Raw genomic sequence first — 19,732 nt, 5'->3', positions numbered from 1 at the left:
AAGGAGAAGATTAATTGTGTGTCGTCTGCATAGCAATGATAGGAGAGACCATGTGAGGATATGACAGAGCCAAGTGACTTGGTGTATAGCGAGAATAGGAGAGGTGTAACGGTTCTCCTCTTCCTCTTCATCCGAAGAGGAGGAGCATGGATTGAACCAAAACGCAGCTTCTGAAGTTGACATTATTTATTTACAGAAAAGACGAAAACACGAACTTCACTATAAACTAACAAAACAACAAAACGGAGTAGACAAACCTGGACATGCGAACTTACATACAACGCAGAACTCACGAACAGGAAAATGACTACACAAAAGACCGAACGTACAAACAAACCGAGAACAGTCCCGTGTGGCGTAACATACAAACACTGACACAGGAGACAACCACCCACAACAAACAGTGTGAAAACACCTACCTTAATATGACTCTCAATCAGAGGAAATGAAAACACCTGCCTCTAATTGAGAGCCATACCAGGCAACCCAAAACCAACATAGAAACAGAAAACATAGACTGCCCACCCAAACTCACGTCCTGACCAGCTAACACATACAAAACTAACAGAAAACAGGTCAGGAACGTGACAAGAGGGCCTAGAACAGAGCCCTGGGGGACACCAGTGGTGAGAGCACGTGGTGCGGAGACAGATTCTCGCCACGCCACCTGGTAGGAGCGACCTGTCAGGTAGGACGCAATCCAAGCGTGGGCCGCGCCGGAGATGCCCAGCTCGGAGAGGGTGGAGAGGAGGATCTGATGGTTCACAGTATCAAAGGCAGCCGATAGGTCTAGAAGGATGAGAGCAGAGGAGAGAGAGTTAGCTTTAGCAGTGCGGAGCGCCTCCGTGACACAGAGAAGAGCAGTCTCAGTTGAATGACTAGTCTTGAAACCTGACTGATTTGGATCAAGAAGGTCATTCTGAGAGAGATAGCAGGAGAGCTGGCCAAGGACGGCACGTTCAAGAGTTTTGGAGAGAAAAGAAAGAAGGGATACTGGTCTGTAGTTGTTGACATCGGAGGGATCGAGTGTAGGTTTTTTCAGAAGGGGTGCAACTCTCGCTCTCTTGAAGACGGAAGGGACGTAGCCAGCGGTCAAGGATGAGTTGATGAGCGAGGTGAGGTAAGGGAGAAGGTCTCCGGAAATGGTCTGGAGAAGAGAGGAGGGGATAGGGTCAAGCGGGCAGGTTGTTGGGCGGCCGGCCGTCACAAGACGCGAGATTTCATCTGGAGAGAGAGGGGAGAAAGAGGTCAAAGCACAGGGTAGGGCAGTGTGAGCAGAACCAGCGGTGTCGTTTGACTTAGCAAACGAGGATCGGATGTCGTCGACCTTTTTTTCAAAATGGTTGACGAAGTCATCTGCAGAGAGGGAGGAGGGGGGAGGAGGGGGAGGAGGATTCAGGAGGGAGGAGAAGGTGGCAAAGAGCTTCCTAGGGTTAGAGGCAGATGCTTGGAATTTAGAGTGGTAGAAAGTGGCTTTAGCAGCAGAGACAGAAGAGGAGAATGTAGAGAGGAGGGAGTGAAAGGATGCCAGGTCCGCAGGGAGGCGAGTTTTCCTCCATTTCCGCTCGGCTGCCCGGAGCCCTGTTCTGTGAGCTCGCAGTGAGTCGTCGAGCCACGGAGCAGGAGGGGAGGACCGAGCCGGCCTGGAGGATAGGGGACATAGAGAGTCAAAGGATGCAGAAAGGGAGGAGAGGAGGGTTGAGGAGGCAGAATCAGGAGATAGGTTGGAGAAGGTTTGAGCAGAGGGAAGAGATGATAGGATGGAAGAGGAGAGAGTAGCGGGGGAGAGAGAGCGAAGGTTGGGACGGCGCGATACCATCCGAGTAGGGGCAGTGTGGGAAGTGTTGGATGAGAGCGAGAGGGAAAAGGATACAAGGTAGTGGTCGGAGACTTGGAGGGGAGTTGCAGTGAGATTAGTGGAAGAACAGCATCTAGTAAAGATGAGGTCAAGCGTATTGCCTGCCTTGTGAGTAGGGGGGGAAGGTGAGAGGGTGAGGTCAAAAGAGGAAAGGAGTGGAAAGAAGGAGGCAGAGAGGAATGAGTCAAAGGTAGACGTGGGGAGGTTAAAGTCACCCAGAACTGTGAGAGGTGAGCCATCCTCAGGAAAGGAACTTATCAGGGCGTCAAGCTCATCGATGAACTCTCCAAGGGAACCTGGAGGGCGATAAATGATAAGGATGTTAAGCTTGAAAGGGCTGGTAACTGTGACAGCATGGAATTCAAAGGAGGCGATAGACAGATGGGTCAGGGGAGAAAGAGAGAATGTCCACTTGGGAGAGATGAGGATCCCAGTGCCACCACCCCGCTGACCAGAAGCTCTCGGGGTGTGCGAGAACACGTGGGCAGACGAGGAGAGAGCAGTAGGAGTAGCAGTGTTATCAGTGGTAATCCATGTTTCCGTCAGTGCCAAGAAGTCGAGGGACTGGAGGGACGCATAGGCTGAGATGAACTCTGCCTTGTTGGCCGCAGATCGGCAGTTCCAGAGGCTGCCGGAGACCTGGAACTCCACGTGGGTCGTGCGCGCTGGGACCACCAGGTTAGAGTAGCGGCGGCCACGCGGTGTGAAGCGTTTGTATGGTCTGTGCAGAGAGGAGAGAAGAGGGATAGACAGACACATAGTTGACAGGCTACAGAAGAGGCTACGCTAATGCAAAGGAGATTAGAATGACAAGTGGACTACACGTCTCGAATGTTCAGAAAGTTAAGCTTACGTTGCAAAAAAAATAATAATCTTATTGACTAAAATGATATAGTACTGCTGGCTGGTGAAGTAGGCTGGCTAGCAGTGGCTGCGTTGTTGACTTTGTTTGAAAGTGTAGCTGGCTAGGTAACCTCTAACTGGCTAGGTAACCTCGACAATTTCTCTAAATTTCTCTAAACTACACAATTATCTTGGATACAAGGACAGCAAAGACAACTATGTAGCTAGCTAACACTACGCTAATCAAGTCGTTCCGTTGTAATGTAAGTTTCTACAGTGCTGCTATTCGGTAGAAGTTGGCTAGCTAGCAGTGTTAGCTAGCAGTGTTGACTAGGTAGGAGAACGGCAGCGCGGCGGACGAAAATAGCTGGCTAGCTAACCGATAATTACTCAAAACTACACAATTATCTTAGATACAAAGATAGCAAAGACAACTATGTAGCTAGCTAACACTACACTAATCAAGTCGTTCCGTTGTAATGTAATCATTTCTACAGTGCTGCTATTCGGTGGCTAGCTGGCTAGCTAGCAGTGTTGACTACGTTACGTTACGACGAAAATAGCTGGCTAGCGAACCTCAATAACTACACAATTATCTTTGATACAAAGACGGCTATGTAGCTAGCTAAGTAGCTAGCTAAGATCAAACAAATCAAAGATAGCAAAGACAACTGTGTAGCTAGCTAACACTACACTAATCAAGTCGTTCCGTTGTAATGCAATCGTTTCTACAGTGCTGCTATTCGGTGGCTAGCTGGCTAGCTAGCAGTGTTGACTACGTTACGTTACGTTAGGACGAAAATAGCTGGCTAGCGAACCTCAATAACTACACAATTATCTTTGATACAAAGACGGCTATGTAGCTAGCTAAGATCAAACAAATCAAACCGTTGTACTGTAATGAAAATGAAAATGAAATGGTAATACTACCTGTGGAGCGAAGCGGAATGCGGAATGCGACTACTCGCTCCAACCCGGAAGACATAAAGACATAAAGACATGTATGTGTATAAACCATATACACATACACATGTACTGTAGTTATTACCACGCATGAGATTCTCACATTGTAGCCTGTACAATGAATTTGTTCACTGATCATGTATTCTTCCTTGGCAAATAAAGGTGCGGTTCAGGTATGAGTCTTTGAGACATTCTTTTTCAGTCATATCAAACTCCATTATTTGAATGATGCTGTGTCTGCATGTATGTATTACAATTATACACTTCAACAGTGTTTATCACTCCTGCTCCTGGGACATCAATGATTACACATTGTAACTATGCAATAGACTAGAAACATGATTGATTTGTAATTCATATGTACAGAAAAAAACTATGCATATCTAACTCCCTTCATCTGCATTAATCTGAGGACACAGGATAGTATTTCAATGAGATACTTAATTTCAACAGTGTAGAATGTGAAACGCTTTATTGAAAGAAGTTCATTATTCAGGTGTTATAAATACATAAATGCATTATAATTATGATAATTGTAATATTATAAATACAAGTTCAATCTGTACTTCAATGCACATATGGTGTGCATTATTAAACGAGGAAGAAATACGAGGTGGGGAGAGAGGTGATGAAGACAGAAAGGGAAAGAGGTAAGAACAGCAGCAGACAGCATGTGATTTATGAATTACAGTGCTACCCTAATATTCTCTCAGTTCATCACAATTGCGGTGTCTCCTAACCAGCCTTGGGCCCCCAGTTGGCCCGAAGGTTAACTTAAGAGTGGGTGAGGTGACGATGAGGACTGGCTTCCTCTCTCACATCAAAACATACCTGCAGACGAGTGACAGATGGATGGAGAGAGCATGATTAAGCATTGTTTTTTTATTCTAACACGGTCAGTCATCTTAAATCAGGAGGTGAAATGCAAAACTGACCTTGGATCATTAACTCTGGGACTACTACATCTCTGTCTGTATTTCAATGTAAAGCATCTCTTTAATAATACTTCCTGTTGACCCGACCAAGTGACATCTTGTCACGTTCCTGACCTGTTTTCCCTTGTTTTGTATTTATTTAGTATGGTCAGGGCGTGAGTTGGGTGGGTTGTCTATGTGTGATTTTCTATGTTGGGATTTTGTGTTCGGCCTGGTATGATTCTCAATCAGAGGCAGCTGTCAATCGTTGTCCCTGATTGAGAATCATACTTAGGCAGCCGGGGTTTCACGTGTGTTTTGTGGGTGTTTGTTGCCGTGTTAGTGTTTTTTCACCACACGGTACTGTTTCGGTTTTCTGCACATCGTTTATTGTTTTTGTATTTCAGTGTTCAGTTCGGTTTAATAAATCATCATGAGCACTTACCACTCTGCATATTGGTCCGATCCTTGTCGTGTCAGAATCAGATTTAGCTAAGTAACAGATAGATAAGATGTTATTTTCATCATATGCTTGTGAGATACTTGTCATTAGAATCTTCTGAGCTAGGGATTGGTAACTTGGGGCCAGAGAGGGGAGAGGTCAGGCTTGTCTTCATAAGTCAATGTATCTGTTAAACCATGTGGTGCTAAGTAGAATATTAGAAGGGGAGGAGGACAGAGTGGAATGTTGGTTTCTTATGGGAACGTTGTTTGTAACTATTCCTAAACCATGGGATGGAGTTATTAATTGGGAAACCAGTTAGTTATCTCATACAATGTCTGTACGCCAGTCACTCCCTACTTTTCTCATAGGGGGAAGGAGTTTGGCCGTGTTTGGAACCATTGTATGTCCCCTCTGAGGTTGCCCTTATCTTGACCTAGTATTTGACCTAAGGGGCTCACTGTCTGATTTTGAGTTTGTCCAGGTTTGGGAGTATCTAGAAATGACAATTGATATATGCCATTGGATGAGGTAATGTTTTGGTAGACAGTGAAGTATCAAGCATGAGATTTAAACCTTGTCTTGGGAGATCAAACTGAACGATGATTTATAGCTGATGCTGTCTAGCGATAGGATACTCCTCTTTCGGGTAAAGGATTCTTTGTAAGTTGAGAGGGGTGTATCTTGACTATAAATGAAACTAAGAATTGTTTCGTAAGGACTCTCAGAGAATTCATTTATAGACACTGAATTGATCTGAGAGTCATTAAAGGGCTTTGGCTTGTATATATATATATTAAAGATGGAATATATAATTTAACTCTGACTTGTGTGTGGTTGGCTCTCTCTCTCTCTTTATTGAGTAATACAGGAAATTTCCACGACATCCTTCTCGCCTCTCCTCGTCCGATGAGGAGGACGAAATAGACAATCGTTACACATCTCACCTATGATCATGCTGTGCCCTCTGTCAACCAGTTCAGATGCGGGAGGGGTTCACCAAAACAGCTGATATAACCTAGAGGATTTAGGGAGAAGGGGGAGAGGGATGAAGTGAAGAAGAGAGACTGTTATTGTGTGTGTATGGTCTCACCTGGTGTCCACACTAAGTGGCTACAGAGTACTTTATGCTGAAAAACAGAAACAATAGAAGATAATGTCAATAGAAGATACTGTATGTAACGCAGACACCTATCGGAGTGTACCTGAAACATTTAAATATAGAGGGCTATGTGTCTGGTTATTGCAAGGCTAACCCCCAGGGAAATCATGACTTGGCAGCAACAGATAGCACAGATAGTCCAGTGAAAATGGCAGTGTTTATGTGGTGTAAATCTGAAAATTAGCACCTGACATCTTAAGGGTTTTTTAATTAATGCATGCGAGACAGGTTCCATGTACTTGGTTTCTCAAATGACTGTCTCGCCTGGTTCACCAACTACTTCTCAGACAGAGTTCAGTGTGTCAAATTGGAGGGCCTGTTGTCCGGACCTCTGGCAGTCACTATGGGGGTGCCACAGGGTTCAATTCTCGGGCCGACTCTTTTCTCTGTATACATCAATGATGTCACTCTTGCTGCTGGTGATTCTCTGATCCACCTCTACTCAGACGATACCATTCTGTATACTTCTGTCCCTTCTTTGGAAACTGTGTTAACTAACCTCCAGACGAGCTTCAATGGCATACAACTCTCCTTCCGTGGCCTCCAACTGCTCTTAAATGCAAGTAAAACTAAATGCATGCTCTTCAACAAATCGCTATCCGCGCCTGCCCGCCCGTCCAGCATCATATTTACAAAATAGCCTCCAACACTCTACTCAGCAAATTGGATGCAGTCTATCACAGTGCCATCCGTTTTGTCACCAAAGCCCCATATACTACCCATTACTGTGACTTGTATGCTCTCGTTAGCTGGCCCTCGCTTCATATTCGTCGCCAAACCCACTGGCTCCAGGTCATCTATAAGTCTTTGCTAAGTAAAGCCCCGCCTTATCTCAGCTCACTGGTCACCATAGCACCTGTACATAGCCCATCTGTAAATAGCCCATCCAACTACCTCATCCCCATACTTTTTTTTTTTTTTTTTTGCTGCTTTGCACCCCAGTATCTCTACTTGCACATTCATCTTCTGCACATCTATCACTCCAGTGTTTAATTGCTAAATTGTAATTATTTCACCACTATGGCCTATTTATTGCCTTACCTCCCTTATCTTACCTCATTTGCACACACTGTATATAATACTTTTTTCCTATTGTGTTATTGACTGTATGTTTGTTTATTCCATGTGTAACTCTGTTGTGTTGTTTGTGTCGCACTGCTTTGCTTTATCTTGGCCAGGTCGCAGTTGTAAATGAGAACTTGTTCTCAACGAGCCAACCTGGTTAAATAAAGATGAAAAAAACGAAATAAAAAAAGGCAGAGATGGAGAAAAATAACACAGAAGAGTTTAATTACCTCTGGTTATGGACACTTTTGCCAGCAATAAAGCTTTCATGGCCTGTTCCTCAGACAGTGAATATCTGGCAATATCTACATTTTCGACCCCTTGATCAGCTCGCTCTCTGAAAGTAAATAAAACAGCTTATTTTTTATAGGTATGAAAACAATAACTGAGATATGACCGTTCAATCTAAAGCAGCAGATGTCATTTTTAGGATACGTCAATACAGCCCAGTGCTGCTTACCTGAGATGCCATCTTCGTAGGTGTCCGCTTTGACTTCCTTTGTGTCGGAAAAAGTTGCTTTCAGAACAATTTTTTTTATTTAAAATAAAAGGTTTTGCTCTCGACAAAAAGACACAAATGTACCTCCATAGCATATAACAATTTGCCTGTGAATAACCACACCTTTCATACAAACGTGCTACTGTATGCAGAATTCTTGACGCACAGCCGATAATGCTGCCATATCCTGCCAGCACGCCCACAAGCGAGCCACTCAGGAACAGAATGATGACGCGTGGAAGAGGGAAAGGAATGAGTTGGGAACAGATATTTGTTGCAAGTTGGGGAGGAGGGCTAATAGCTGAACAATAGACTATTCAACCTTTTCTAAAGAATAGTCTAATAGCCGAGCAAGGTATGAAAAAACCCCATCCTATCACAGACCAGATTTGCCCTAACGACCAAGGGGTAGCTTGCTACTCAATGTAATAAAGTAATGACTTTTCAAATAAGTTACCTTACACGTTATGTTGGCTGACAATTTGTTAGCTACGCTGTCCTTACGAACCACATAACATATCATTACAGCAGTATGTACCGGTATGTTAGCTAGCTATCTAACGTTAGTAGTTATACATCAAACTTGCCAGTATATTAACTATAGGCTATCTAACTACCCACCGTTTATTGACTTGATTATTCTCGTCATTCTTAGCTTAGCTAAACGGTATAGTTGTTGTGCTTTCTCAGTGGACATTCGGGTACTTTCGTAAATTCGCTCTGGCTATCTATAGGCTGGACAATAGAGTCAATATTCACCCAAGGCTGAAATACGGCTTAAGAACGTTGGTTAAACTGGAACACTAGCGCGAGCCCATAGCAAATTAATGGAATGGAACGTTCGCAGAGCCTGTTTTGACTGGAGTGATGCTTAGAATTTCATAAAAAAATGTATCTATTTTTATTTTACCACTACAATCTGTTTGTCAGACGAAACTGGAAAAAAACAACTTGTGTAGAAAGTAAACATCCGCACCTCGATGGTGTCAACGGTGCTTATGTCTGCGTAATGAAAAAGTAGGGGAAAAATTAAAACTTCTGACTATTTCTGGTCTAGCGATGATGAAAAACGAGCTCGCTGCCCAGACTTACATAATTACAAAGAGGAGATTCTCCTGATTACAATGGTGCCCGTGTAACAGCTTTGATTCCTTCCCTCTCCTCGCCCCTACCTGGGCTTGAACAGGGACCCTCTGCACACATTGACAACAGCCACCCTCGAAGCATCGTTACCCATCGCTCCACAAAAGCCACAGTCCTTGCAGAGTTGCAGAGCAAGGAGAACAACTACTTCAAGGTCTCAGAGCGAGTGATGTCAACGATTGAAACACTATTAGCGCACACCCCACTAACTAGCTAGCCATTTCACACCGGTTACACCCGACTTGAAAAAAATCAAAATATACACATTGCGAGATATTTGGCGAAATAGACAGACATGCCTATATTTCCCCCATAGGAAACAATGGGAAGAACGCAGAGTTTTTTGTGGTTTACATTTGAACAACATGAGCAGGTCTCATTGCCAACAATAGCGAAGCAGGCATTGTGACGTTGAACAATAACCTGGGAATAGAACGTTCGGAAGGTGAGTTGGTGCCACGGTGCTCAATACAACTAATAGGAGCTGGCAGGGTGAAAAATGCACTAAAATAAGTCCTGTTTTTTCGCGATTACTTCACAACGATGGCAAGCAGCTGGGAAATATGGTCATATTATGAAACTGGACTCCACGGCGGATGCAATTAACTATTTTTTTTTATCAGAAAAGAACGTTGTTAGAAATGTCATATGTCCAGCCTACTATCTACACGGATTTCAGAGCACTCTCATCTGAGTGTACCAGAGCGCAGAATAATTACTTTACGAGCGCTCAACACCCATTGAATATGGGCGGTGTCAGTAAACGTCGAAAAAAAAGCGTAATTAAATTGTTTCCAGTAGCACTTTTACAGTCACCAAAGCTCTGGTTAACACGAAAACTGCCTTACCAGCTCTGCTAGGGCGAGTAAAATGGCCAGAGTGGTCTCATTTGTGTCTGGAAGTAGCTAGCAAGCTAGCCAACGTTAGCTTGGGTGCTTGACTGCCATTGTAAGGCCAGAACGCTCAAATCAACCCTACTCCTCAGCCCAAACTTCCAGTGTGCGCTCCGAGAGCGAAACGGTCTGAATTTACAAACGGACAATTTTTCTCTGAATGGAAACCCCATAATATTAATCAAATTAATTAAGCCAAATTTCTTCAAATCAATCCCATATACTATGCTATTACAAAAAAAGGTTTTACATTTTCTGATAATGCCAATACGGAATACTATCAAATGCTTCTCAAAGATGCCCTCTGGTGGTCAAACTATTTTGTGCTGGTCATTGGTCCCTGTGTGAATGAGGATATGGCTGGGGGAGCCAAGCTGGGCCACAGTCAAGAGCTCCATACCTCGCTCTGTTGTGGGGCACCATAACGTTGCCACCTTTTTAAGTGGGAAAAGTTTATTCTATAATACAGTGTCTCTCACTGCTCTAATATAAACGTTCCATTGGAGTCAATAATTAATATAGTGTTTTGGTTTCTCGTCAGGTTTGTGGAGGATGGCAGGAGTGATGGGAGCAATTACAGGCTGTGAGATGGGGATGGAGGGATTCAGCTGTGCCGGTGCATTGGTTGGTTGGTTGGGTTGGTGGGTTCTGAAAAATTAAGTGTTTCCATTACCCATTAGGCAAATTGTACATTAATAAATTGGTGACAGCCTGTATGCCAATTTGTTTAATGTCTCAGGTAGTCCACGAAAGCCAGCAGGGATAGAATGCAATAATTGACTAATATTTGCCATATTTTAACAATTCTCATGTGACATCACCACGGTACGTGCTGGAGTGGAGCTTTATAGTTACGCAATGACATCACGTGCCCCACGTACCTTCAAAATTATTCGGCAATCATCATTTATTGGAAAAACACAGTTTCCATCATAATTTGTTCCAATAAAGAAAATTAAACAAAATAAAAATCCTCCCCTGTCAAACGGTTAAAATGTTCTCGATCTTTAGAAAATGTCTCCTATATATCTGTCGTTTCCATTACACGTCGTAAAGGTTTTGTTTGCGACAGTAGCTAGGTTTCTATCCAATTGGCGACAGATTTTCATGCAAATATTCTAAAATCTGCATAAAGAAAATTGTTAATTTCCCCACCAAACTTTGTTGCGGTTAAAATCAGTGTGTGATGACATGGTACACACAAAATGTACTTTTTCTTTTAAAGTTTTCATGTACCGAATAAAAATATAATGTTCAATGTGTTCCCATCGCATTTTCAACTCAACCAATAGTTTTGTCCGAAAAGCTGTTGAGTTAAATAGCAAATGTGCCTACTCTGGTCTTGGCATGTGCATTCTAGCCAACAGCTCTTCATGTCACCAGAATAAGACTCTAAACATTTATTGGGAAGGAGCGTCAAGCTCATTCCGTGCACTTTCACCACCCTGTAAAGTTCATCATAACTTATTTCATTTGTAGCCTAATAAACTGCATGGCTTCACGACTCGTAGTGGGAGGACCACACACCATGTCATCGTGTGACTCCGAGTTTACTTCTATATGATGCTTATTATATCAATATTTGCGCAGAAAGGCGTTTCCACCGTCATTTCTCGCCAATTAATTTTACCGACACAAAAAGATCCCACCACGTCGAACAAACAAATGATCTGTCTGCATTTATAACATTTTACCGAACCTCCTGTTTCCATCACAGATGTCGTGATTATTTTTTATACGGTATGACTTTACTCGCATAAAAACTGTGGATGGAAACGTGGTTAATGCTTTTGACGAATAAACCTGGGTCAATGGAAACTTGCCTAGTGTTTCATTCAATGTAAATAATGCTACTATTAGGAGAGACAGAGTGACAGAGAGAGAGATTACTAACGCATTAGAATTCCAGCTTTATAAACGGGCCAAATCGTGAATCCAGACAATCTGAGCAGTCAGTCAAAGTAAACACATACCTTTATTGATTCTGAGAGAGCATTGATTTCAAATAGGGACATTTATTACATCACAGTGTGCCTGCCTGCCTGCAGGGCCTGTGGGTCTGCTCCTGCTCCTGCTTCTGATTACATACTCTAACTGAATACAGATAAGCTCAAACACCTTTCATTGGAGATTTAGGAGTGTAATTTCACCTATAACTAGGGGGCTTATGGCATACTAGAAGCTCATTGAGATGCACTTAGCATTTAACTAAACTCAGAGGATCAAAACTTGTTGACACCGATGCCCCTCAGCATCAGAGTTCAGTTTTTCACAACTGTGTTCCTTTGCTGTAGTGTACTAGAATGAGAAGAATGGGGAACATAGCTATGTAATTAGTTGGGACATTGAGATTCCTGCATTATGATGCATTTACATGACAAATCAAAATGATATGGCAACCATGTTAGCGACCCATTAAAGTAACTGTGCAGTGAACATCTCACTTTTAAAAGTTCATATTCTGTTTACTCATACCCAAATAATGTTGTTGATTCATCCTGTACTTGTACGTGGTCAAAGCATAAACTGGAGAAAAAACACAAACTTGTATCTCAAACAGACCGTTTCTAAAATGCTTGCTGTTTCCTCATAAAGTATGAGGTCATCCTCCTGAGGAGAATGAGCTGGCCAATCAGCCCTCTACTCACATTAATATTTTTAATGACAGGTATACGCCGACACCATTCTGATATTGGGGTACGCCCACGCTATTCCAACACAGAAAAGCTGTTTTTTAACATTACCACTTTTTGGAAGGAAAACTATTTCACTCATATTGTAATTAATTATAGGTCGCATTTCATAGAAATCTGGAAACACTGGACAGTTACTTTAACATTACATGAGGAATATTTAAATAATGCTATGGAACTGAATGTCTAGAATTAAAACCATATTTGAAATTGTAAAAGTTGTGTGGCCGAGGTGAATTCCTTCTTATGACGTGAATATCAACTCAGAGTATTACGTAGTGATGTCATAACCCTCTAGCTTCTTCAGAAAGTATCTGTACTGGGATCTAAATGGAACTCAACAGAGGATGAATCAGTCTTTCACATTCTAGACAGTTCACATGTAGCACATCCCGGCGTGGTTCTGGTTCAAACAGACTTGCTGTCAATAGTGATCAGCATTGCATTGCAACAGTTTGATGCAGGGATTTGATTGTGATGATAAAATAGGTCAAATGTCAGAGGGAACGAGAACGATGGTTCCTGGTTGGTGGGTATGGCTTGTTTGGCAGGCTGGTGGTCAGGTGACTCTCAGAAGAACGTCCTACAGAAAGAAAGAAGCAGGTCGAATGACCTGGATATCATCAGTTGAGGAGCCTTAGAATGTATCTTAGGTCATAAGTCCCGCTAGAAACGCCACTATGGGTTTCTTCACAGTACCTAAACCCAAAACTGATTTAATGCGTCAATCAGTTATGTATAGAGCAATGTCATCATGGAATGCTCTGCCACCAGAGCTTATTCAGGCAAAAAGCAAGTTTAGTTTAAAAAAAGATAAAGACAGCACCTCTCCTCTTTCTGAAGATGTAATTTAACTATACGGTATTTAAGAATATATGAGTACCCAGCTAGCACAGTGGATCTGGGCCAATTCCGGCTGAGAGTCAGACTCGGCTGACGTCATGTGGCCCGAGTCTGGGCTGCCTTCGGCAGTATTACTTATGGCTAGGATGCAGGGATTGAGCTCATGCCGATTCTGGTGATAGTTATCTGGCCCAAATGTATTACTTGGGGCTCGGGTCGATTGGGGCTACTCTCTGGCAGATGATTGCACGGGCTGCTTTATATAATTAACATTTCCTTATTTATTTTTCCATATTTTCTAATTGTTTCTGTGATCAAAAAATACAATTAACATTTCAATTAAATTCTTTAAGAGTCCTGTGTAGGATTTCAGTATTTTGATACTTTGTGCGAGGCAATTGATAAGCATTAAAAACTTTGTGGATGCAGCCTCCCAAGTAGCGCAGCGGTCTAAGACACGGCATCAAAGTACAAACTGCGTTGCTATAGATGCTGGTTCGAGACCCGTGCCGGTCATAACCAGGAGACCCATGAGGCGACGCACAATTGGCCCAGCACCGTCCGAGTTAGGGGAAGGTTTGGCCGGCCGAGATGTCCTTGTCCGATCGCGCTGTAGCGATTCCTGTGCCGGGCCAGGCGCATGCACGCTGACACGGTCACCAGGTGTATATGGTGTTTCCTCCGGCACCATTTTTTTTGTGGATAATGTGGTATAATTTGTATGTATAAAATGTATAATAGTAATATTAAAAAATTCTAAATCGGGTCATTTTGTATACATTTATTTAAATTGCATCGGGCCGCTTCTGGGGGGATTCTGGTAAGATGCTGGCAAAGTCGGCTGAATTCCGGTAGACAGAAACGGCCCGATGTACTTGGGCCGAATCTGAGCAGTCATTCATTTTGATTCCGGGCCGAGTCCGATTCAAACAGTTCCGGCCACCCGGAAGAGGGCCGCTTCTGGGCCGATTCCTCATTGCTAGCTGGGTAGTGAGTAAATATACATGTTTTTGTTGCTTGGTGCCTTGACAATATATTACTTTTAATTTGAACATGAACGTAATAATATCTATTGTTGTTCTTGTCTGTAACTGTTCTGTACTCTGTCATGTGTTTTATGTGGATCCCAGGAAGAGTAGCTGCTGCATGTGCACTAGCTAATGGGGATCCTAATAAACTAAACAAGTAAGTTAGAAATAACACACATGCAGATGTGCGGAGAGACCCTATGGCTGTGTAACCCCAAATGGACTGATTGAACCCACTGGATGCTCCCATTGGATTCTATACTGAACAAAAATATAAACGCAACATGTAAAGTTTTGGTCCCATGTTTCATGAGCTGAAATAAATGATCCCAGAAATATTCCATATGCACAAAAAGCTTATTTCTCTAAGATTTTGTGCACAAATGAGTTTACATCCCTGTTAGTGAGCATCTCTCCTTTGCCAAGGTAATCCATCCACAGGACAGGTGTGGCATATCAAGATGATGATTAAACAGGATGATCATTTCACAGGTGCACCTTGTGCTGGGGACAATAAAAAGGCCACTCTAAAATGTGCAGTTTTGTCACACAACACAATGCCACAGATGTCTCAAGTTCTAATGGGGCGTGCAATTGGCATGCAGACTGCAGAAATGTCCACCAGAGCTGTTGCCAGAGAATTTAATGTTAATTTCTCTACCATAAACTGCCTCCAACGTCGTTTAAGAGAATTTGGCAGTACGTCCAACTGGCCTCACAACCACAGACCACGTGTAACCACACCAGCCCAGGACCACCACATCAGGCTTCTTCACCTGCGGGATCGTCTGAGACCTGCCACCCGGACTGCTGATGAAACTGTGGGTTTGCACAACCAAATAATTTATGCACAAACTGTCAGAAACCGTCTCAGGGAATTTAATCTGTGCTCGTCATCCTCACCAGGGTCTTGACCTGACTGCAGGTTGGCGTTGTAAATGACTTTAGTGGGCAAATGCTCACCTTCGATGGCCACTGAAACGCTGGAGAAGTGTCCTCTTCACGGATGAATCCCAGTTTCAACTGTACCAGGCAGATGGCAGACATGTGGGCGGGCGGTTTGCTGATGTCAACGTTGTGAACAGAGTGCCCCATGGTGGCGGTTGGGTTATGGTATGGGTAGGCATAAGCTACAGACACAATTGCATTATATCGATGACAATTTTAATGCACAGAGATACCGTGACAAGATCCTGAGGCACATTGTCGTGCCATTCATCCGCCGCCATCACCTCAAGTTTCAGCATGATAATGTTGCAAGGATCTGTACACATTTCCTGGAAACTAAAAATGTCCCAGGTCTTCAATGGCCTGCAGACTCACCAGACATGTCACCCATTGAGCATGTTTGGGATGCTCTGGATCAATGTGTACGACCGTGTTCCAGTTCCCGCCAATATCCAGCAACTTCACACAGCCATTTAAGAGGAGTGGGACAACATTCCACAATCAACAGCCTGATCAACTCTATGCAAAGGAGATGTGTCGCGCTGCATGAGGCAAATGGTGGTCACACCAGATACTGACTGTTTTTTTGATCCATGCCCCTACCTTTTTTTAAAGCTATCTGTGACCAACAGATGCATATCTGTATTCCCAGTCATGTCAAATCCATAGATTAGGGCCTAATATATTTATTTTAGTTGACTTATAGTTGACATATTTCCTTAAATGAACTTGAACTCAGTCAAATCTTTGAGATTGTTGAAGGTTGCGTTTATATACTTGTTCAGTGTATTTGGGCCATGAATTGTGAAACGTTTGTTTCAACTAGGTGGGTCATAATGGGGTGGGTACATAGGTAAATTCCCAAAGCTTGTGGTGGGCCACAGCACCAAAACAGTTTGGGGATCACTGCTATAGTAATCTCCCAGTATAGGTCCAAACATGTTACAGTCCCTTTGACTAACATCAATCAGAACAACTGCTGAAGGATGGCAGAAGGCTATGTCACTACCTCGGTCACGCTAATTATGGATGTGACCTCTTAGGACAGGCCAGAGCCTTATAAATGCACTGTATGTGCAGTGTGTCTATTGTTCTAGAAGACAGACACTGCCATTCATTGTGACAGCAAGTGTCTAAAATGAGAGGCATAAAACGTACATACCGTTTACTATTGATGCTGGTGTGTCGTCGTTTCTGATTGACAGAGAGACTGTCACATGAATTAGATGCATACTACACAAGCACACACAGTCCACCTCCCCCTGGGGCCAAACAGTCATGCCAAACATCCCCTCTGGCAGGGGCACAGGGTAGGGTTGCGTGGGGGTAGGGGTTTACCCACAGGTGGGGGTGTGCAGGGTGGGAGGTTAGGGCTAAAACTGGAGCCGGTAGCCGTGTCTGTACACTGATGCACTGCCTTCAAACACCTTTCTGTTCACAGTAGGACTGACTGATGTTGACTTCGGGCTGAACACACACACACACGCCAACAGACACACAGACATGAACATTGACAGATAGACAGTCTAACAGACATACACAACACACACCACTTTGACTACATGAGAGGCCATTTAGCTACAGTCACATCACAGTCAACACATACAGTGTATTCGGAAAGTATTCAGACCACCTGTCCCTTTTTCCACATTGTTACGTTACAGCCTTATTCTAAAATTGATTAAATAAAAAACTGTCCTCATCAATTTATACACAATACTCCATAATGACGAAGCAAAAACAGGTTTTTAGAAATTTTAGCAAATTTATGAAAAATACAGTGGGGCAAAAAAGTATTTAGTCAGCCACCAATTGTGCAAGTTCTCCCACTTAAAAAGATGAGAGAGGCCTGTAATTTTCATCATAGGTACACTTCAACTATGACAGACAGAATGAGAAAAAAAAATCCAGAAAATCACATTGTAGGATTTTTAATGAATTTATTTGCAAATTATGGTGGAAAATAAGTATTTGGTCAATAACAAAAGTTTATCTCAATACTTTGTTATATACCCTTTGTTGGCAATGACAGAGGTCAAACGTTTTCTGTAAGTCTTCACAAGCTTTTTACACACTGTTGCTAGTATTTTGGCCCATTCCTCCATGCAGATCTCCTCTAGAGCAGTGATGTTTTGGGGCTGTTGCTGGGCAACACGGACTTTCAACTCCCTCCAAAGATTTTCTATGGGGTTGAGATCTGGAGACTGGCTAGGCCACTCCAGGACCTTGAAATGCTTCTTACGAAGCCACTCCTTCGTTGCCCGGGCAGTGTGTTTGGGATCATTGTCATGCTGAAAGACCCAGCCACGTTTCATCTTCAATGCCCTTGCTGATGGAAGGAGGTTTTCACTCAAAATCTCACGATACATGGCCCCATTCATTCTTTCCTTTACACGGATCAGTCGTCCTGGTCCCTTTGCAGAAAAACAGCCCCAAAGCATAATGTTTCCACCCCCATGCTTCACAGTAGGTATGGTGTTCTTTGGATGCAACTCAGCATTCTTTGTCCTCCAAACACGACGAGTTGAGTTTTTACCAAAAAGTTCTATTTTGGTTTCATCTGACCATATGACATTCTCCCAATCTTCTTCTGGATCATCCAAATGCTCTCTAGCAAACTTCAGACGGGCCTGGACATGTACTGGCTTAAGCAGGGGGACACGTCTGGCACTGCAGGATTTGAGTCTCTGGCGGCGTAGTGTGTTACTGATGGTAGGCTTTGTTACTTTGGTCCCAGCTCTCTGCAGGTCATTCACTAGGTCCCCCCGTGTGGTTCTGGGATTTTTGCTCACCGTTCTTGTGATCATTTTGACCCCACGGGGTGAGATCTTGCGTGGAGCCCCAGATCGAGGGAGATTATCAGTGGTCTTGTATGTCTTCCATTTCCTAATAATTGCTCCCACAGTTGATTTCTTCAAACCAAGCTGCTTACCTATTGCAGATTCAGTCTTCCCAGCCTGGTGCAGGTCTACAATTTTGTTTCTGGTGTCCTTTGACAGCTCTTTGGTCTTGGCCATAGTGGAGTTTGGAGTGTGACTGTTTGAGGTTGTGGACAGGTGTCTTTTATACTGATAACAAGTTCAAACAGGTGCCATTAATACAGGTAACGAGTGGAGGACAGAGGAGCCTCTTAAAGAAGTTACAGGTCTGTGAGACCCAGAAATCTTGCTTGTTTGTAGGTGACCAAATACTTATTTTCCACCATAATTTGCAAATAAATTCATTAAAAATCCTACAATGTGATTTTCTGGATTTTTTTTCTCATTTTGTCTGTCATAGTTGAAGTGTACCTATGATGAAAATTACAGGCCTCTCTCATCTTTTTAAGTGGGAGAACTTGCACAATTGGTGGCTGACTAAATACTTTTTTGCCCCACTGTACAAACAGAAATACCTTATTTATATAAGTATTCAGACCCTTTGTTATGAGACTACAGCTCAGGTGCCTCCTGTTTCAATTGATCATTCTTGAGATGTTTCTACAACTTGATTGGAGTCCACCTGTGGTAAATTCAATTGATTGGACATGATTTGGAATGGCACACACCTGTCAATATAAGGTCCCACAGTTGAGCAAAAACCAAGCCATGAGTTCAAAGGAATTGTCCATAGAGCGCTGAGACAGGATTGTGTCGAGGCACAGATCTGGGGAAGGGTACCAAAAAAATTATTTGAAGGTCCCCAAGAACACAGTGGCCTCCATCATTCTTAAATGGAAGAAGTTTGGAACCACCAAGACTTTTCCTAGAGCTGGCTGCCCGGCCAAACAGAGAAATCGAGAGAGAGAAGAGCCTTGGTCAGGGAGGTGACCAAGAACCCGATGGTCACTCTGAAAGAGCTCTAGAGTTCCTCTGTGGAGATTGGAGAACCTTCCAGAAGGACAACCATCTCTGCAGCACTCCACCAATCAGGCCTTTATGCTAGAGTGGGCAGACGGAAGCCACTCCTCAGTAAAAGGCACATGACAGCCCTCTTGGAGTTTGCCAAAAGGCACCTAAAGGACTCCAAGATTGAACTCTTTGGCCTGAATGCCAAGCGTCACATCTGGAGGAAACCTGGCACCATCCCTACGGTGAAGCATGGTGGTGGCAGCATCATGCGGTGGGGATGTTTTTCAGTAGCAGGGACTAGGAGACTAGTCAGGATTGAAGGAAAGATGAACAGAGTAAAGTACAGAGAGATCCTTGCTCCAGAGCGCTAAGGATCTCAGACTAGGGCGAAGGTTCACCTTCCAACAGGACAATGACCTTAAGCACACAGCCAAGACAAGTGGCTTCGGGATAAGTCTCTGAATGTCCTTGAATGGCCCAGCCAGAGCCCGGACTTGAACCTGATTGAACATCTCTGGAGAGACTTGAAAGTAGCTGTGCAGCGACGCTCCCCATCCAACCTGACAGAGCTTGAGAGGATCTGCATAGAAGAATGGGAGGAACTCCCC

This window comes from Salvelinus namaycush, chromosome 21, assembly GCF_016432855.1.
Source record: "Salvelinus namaycush isolate Seneca chromosome 21, SaNama_1.0, whole genome shotgun sequence".
Classification (NCBI taxonomy): domain Eukaryota; kingdom Metazoa; phylum Chordata; class Actinopteri; order Salmoniformes; family Salmonidae; genus Salvelinus; species Salvelinus namaycush.
The sequence above is the reverse complement of the archived record's forward strand: the minus strand, read 5'-3'. Positions refer to the sequence as shown.